The sequence below is a fragment of the Tachyglossus aculeatus genome, chromosome 4 (genome assembly GCF_015852505.1).
Source record: "Tachyglossus aculeatus isolate mTacAcu1 chromosome 4, mTacAcu1.pri, whole genome shotgun sequence".
In the NCBI taxonomy this organism is placed as follows: Eukaryota; Metazoa; Chordata; class Mammalia; order Monotremata; family Tachyglossidae; genus Tachyglossus; species Tachyglossus aculeatus.
In genome coordinates, this window is record NC_052069.1 from 71829116 (window position 1) to 71834070 (window position 4955).

Here is a 4955-nt window from a genome sequence, read left to right on the forward strand (position 1 = left end):
ATTTTAATTTTACTCCTTCCACTAGTAAAGACACCCAGCAGGTAAGTGGAGGAGTGGGATTAGAATCCAGGACCTCTGACTTTCACGCCTGTGCTCTTTCTAAAAGGTCATGCTGAGAAGCAGTGGGGCTCAGTGGAAAGGGCCCGGGTTTTGGAGTCAGAGGTCATGGGTTCGAACCCCGGCTCCACCATGTGTCTGCTGTGTGACCCTGGGCAAGTCACTTAACTTCTCGGAGCCTCAGTTACCTCATCTGTAAAATGGGGATGAAGCCTGTGAGCCCCATGCAGGACAACCTGATCACCTTGTATCCCCCCCAGCGCTTAGAACAGTGTTTTGCACATAGTAAGTGCTTAACAAGTGCCATTATTATTATTATTATTATTATTCTTATTATACTGTTTCAACAAGCATGGTCTAGTGGAAAGAAGTTCAGTCCTTTAAAACTGCCTTTTTTATGAAACCTGTTCCTCTAACCACTCTTCCCCGTGCAAAGCACTAAATAAGTGCCATTATTATTATTATTATGCTGTTTCAAAAAGCATGGTCTAGCGGAAAGAAGTTCAGTCCTTTAAAACTGCCTTTTTTATGAAACCTGTTCCTCTAACCACTCTTCCCCATAATTTGGGGAAGGTCCTTCCCCATAACTTGGGGAAGGTCCTTCCCACTGTTATTTTGTCTTGTCTTTATGCTGTCGAGTCATCTCTGACCCATGGAGACTCCATGGACATATCTCTCCCAGAATACCCTACCTCTATCTGTAATCTTTCAGGTAGTGTATCCTTACAGTTTTCTTGATAAAAATATAAAAGTGGTTTACCATTGCCTCCTTCCATGCAGTAAAGCTGAGTCTCCACCCTCGACTTCTTCCTATGCCACTGCTGCCCAACACAGGTGAGTTTCGACTTGTAGCACATTACCTTCCACTCGCTGGCCACTGCCCAAGCTAGGAATGAAATGGGTAGGCCTCTGCTTGACTCTTCCTTCAATACCTGGGCCTGGTAGAGTACTGGAAACTCTCCAGATGCAATCCTTAGAAGGCACTGTTATCTACTCAGTGCCAATCTCTCACCCTGAACCCACAGCATCTCCCTTTAAACAAAACAAACAAACAAACAAAAAAACTTGGTTTCCCATCCTATCCCAATCCCTGCCTTTCCTAACCTGTCTTGCTGTTGCCTTTCACTTTTCCCACGCAACCCAAAACTTCAGAGGATTGGAGAATGGGCAGCTGGAAAAGGACCAAAACACAAAGAAGTCTGGCAGGAAAGTTGTTCATGGATTCACAGTTGGGAGAGAGTTGGAAACTAGTACAGTGTTAGTTGGTATAAGTCAGAGGGTGGATGAGTAGGGTTTCCTAGGGTTTCCTAAAGTTGTGGAGGCAGGGAGGCAGAGAATTGGGAGCATACTTTGAAAGAAAGTAGTTGTAATAACAATAATAATAATAATAATAATAATAATGGCATTTGTTAAGCACTTACTATGTGCAAAGCACTGTTCTAAGCGCTGGGGGGATACAAGGTGATCAGGCTGTCCCACGTGGGACTCACAGTCATCATCCCCATTTTACAGATGAGGTAACTGAGGCTCCGAGAAGTTAAGTGACTTGCCCAAGGTCACACAGCAGACATGTGACAGAGACGGGGTTCGAACCCATGACCTCTGACTCCAAAGCCCGTGCTCTTTCCACTGAGCCATGCTGCTTCTAATAAGTATTTTGGGGTAGAGGTAGACTATGGTGAACCCAATAATTGCCTAAGTGAGAAACCACACCCTCATCCCATCATCTACTGGTCTAAAGAGGAAAGATTTCTTCAAAAAGGGATGTACCCAGATCCTTTTTCCATAAACCATTCTTCATCAGCTGTACAGCCTAACTCAGTGGTGGAAGATCCACCCTACAACAACGAGCTTTTATGCTACAGATTTATACCTGCCATAATTTCTGGATGACTAGTTGTTATCATCTTGTAGTGACCATCAGACAGGTTACAGTTGTATCTAGTAAAGCCTTAGCCATCTTTGTGAGCATCTTCCACTTGCAATAAGCAGGCACACACTTACCCAAAGCACATTAACAGGAAACCAAACTCCAGCCAAGTTTGAATGTGAATAATACTACTACTAATAATAATGGTATTTGTTAAGCGCCTACTATGTGCAAAGCACTGTTCTAAGAGCTGGGAAGGTTATAAGGTGATCAGTTTGTCCCACATGGGGCTCATGGTCTTCATCCTCATTTTACAGATGAGGTAACTGAGGCATAGAGAAGTTAAGTGACTTGCCCAAAGTCACACAGCTGACAAATGGCAGAGCCGGGATTTGAACCCATGACCTCTGACTCCAAAGCCCGGGCTCTTTCCACTGAGCCACACTGCTTATAATATTTTGAATCACAGAAATAAATCCAAAGTATCTGACAGGAAACTAGGCCCCAGCTGAAGAGATCACAGAAACAATACTGAAGGGTCCAATGTGTCTTGTCACACAATCAATCAATCGTATTTATTGAGCGCTTACTGTGTGCAGAGCACTGTACTAAGCACTTGGGAAGTACAAGTTGGCAACATATAGAGACAGTCCCTACCCAACAGCGGGCTCACAGTCTGAAAGGGGGAGACAGAGAACAAAACCAAACATACTAACAACATAAAATAAATAGAATAGATATGTACAAGTAAAATAAATAAATAAATAAATAGAATAATAAATCCCTCCCCAGTGGTAAGTGCCATTGGCCTGTTGCCGGCTTAGAGGAGAGGAAACAGGATATGGAAGGTTACAGCATGCTGTGGTGAATAGAGCTTGGTTCTGGGAGTCAGAAGGTCATGGATTCTAATCCTGACTCCGTCACTTGTCTGCAGTGTGACCTTGGGCAAGGCATTTCCCTTCTCTGTGCCTCAGTTACCTCATCTGTAAAATGGGGGTTGAGGTTGTAAGCCCCATGTGGGACAGGGACTTTGTCCAACCTAATTTGCTTGTATCTACTACGCTGGTTAGTGCAGTGTTTGGCTCATAGTAAGCACTTAACAAGTACCACAGTTATAATTTGTAGTAGTATTTCTGGAGGGCATCCTCCTTGAACTCTTTGTAGTAGGTTGGAAGTCTGTCATGGAAATCTGTCACACCGACATGGTGAGTCGTCTCTACCCAAAGTCAGGGATGCTCACTCCGTTGGACCTTGGGTGGTGCCGACTGGAGCGGGAGAAGTGAGTATCCCTTCAGGGAGGGATCTCAACTGCTGGCTGATTTGAAAATTAGCCCATGCCTGGGTGATTTGAAAAGAAGCCCGTGTCGGGGTGATTTGAAAGGTAGCCCCTGGAGATAACAGGCATCTTCTTCCCAGTTCCGCCAACTTTTAGAAGCTGGGAACCGTGCTGGCCCCATAAGTGTATTTCTCTCAAGTGGGAAGCATTCATGGGGCGGAAGCTAGCTGCTTCTTCATGTGTGAGTAACTAAATAAGTGTATTCCACCCAAAAGGGAAGGTCAATTCACCACATGGAATAAATCTTGCATGGGTCAGCCTTTCTGATTCCGGTCTCTCAGTCTCACCGCACCAATACTCCAACACGTCCCTGCATGACAGATAACAATAATAAAGAAGGACTCTGGTAGATAATACTGATAGCAGTATTTGTTAAGTGCTTACTATCAATCAATCAATCAATCAATCGTATTTATTGAGCACTTACTGTGTGCAGAGCACTGTACTAAGCGCTTGGGAAGTACAAGTTGGCAACATATAGAGACAGTCCCTACCCAACAGTGGGCTCACAGTCTAAAAGGGGGAGACAGAGAACAAAACCAAACATACTAACAAAATAAAATAAATAGAATAGATATGTACAAGTAAAATAGAGTAATAAATATGTACAAACATATATACATATATACAGGTGCTCCCAAGCACTGTACTAAGCACTTGGGTAGATACAAGATCATCAAGTCAGACACAGTACATGTCTCACATGGGGCTCGCAGCCTGAGTAGAAGGGAGAACAGGCATTTCCCCATTTTACATATGAGAAAACTGAGGGGCAGAGAAGTGTCTTGCCCAAGGTCACACCGCAGACAAGTGAGTGAGTTGGGATTAGAAACGAGGTCTTCTAAACTCCCAGGCCTGTGCTCTATCCACTAAGCCATGCTGCTTCCATGTGGAGTAGGATAGAAAAAGTTAAAACCCCTCACTCTGTATCAAAACAGACAGGTAGCCACAAGTAAGGGAACATGTTTCCCCAGAAAACCCCTTTTCTGAGTCTTACCAGTGTGGTGAAGCCCAGTGGAAGAACAAATAAAAAAAGAAATGGCTTGCTTATCCCAGTTGTTCAGACCCAATTGGTACACTTTGCACACAATTAATGAGAAAGACTCAAATTCCTAACATACAAAATATTGGCAATCCAATAAGTTCATTAATGGAGGTGCCAGTTGCCAACACTGAAAGCGTGGAAAAGTAAAAACCAAATTTAAGGTATGTGGGCCTAAACTCTATTTCATTTTACAGAAATATTTCTTACTTTCCTGGGCTAAGCCAGAATAGAGAAATGGAGGTAAAAAATAAACAAAGTAAGAACAAAAAACACCCCTCAAAGAACAGCAGGAAAAAATCAGACCAAGGGTTTTCCCTGGCTTGCTTACCTTCTGCTTATGATTTTAGGTCAGGGGCCCTAGTAGGGGCATACTCATGATCTCAGGCAAAGGATAAGAAGAACTGGCCTCAATCTCTCTCTACTGTGCGATTCACATAATCACAATAGGGGCATGTGGAGCAGCGTGGCTCAGTGGAAAGAGTACGGGCTTTGGAGTCAGAGGTCATGGGTTCAAATCCTGGCTCCACCATTTGTCAGCTGTGTGACTTTGGGCAAGTCACTTAACTTCTCTGGGCCTCAGTTTCCTCATATGTAAAATGGGGATTAATGTGAGCCCCCCGTGACACAGCTTGAGCACCCTGTAACCT

General features: G+C 43.9%; 1 non-coding gene across 1 annotated transcript; it reads right to left on the reverse strand.

Annotated features, from left to right (window-relative positions):
- Nucleotides 1–901: 901 nt before the first annotated feature.
- Nucleotides 902–1040, reverse strand: LOC119927462. The gene has a single exon (XR_005450463.1). It is a non-coding gene; the product is annotated as a small nucleolar RNA SNORA7 (small nucleolar RNA).
- Nucleotides 1041–4955: the final 3915 nt, after the last annotated feature.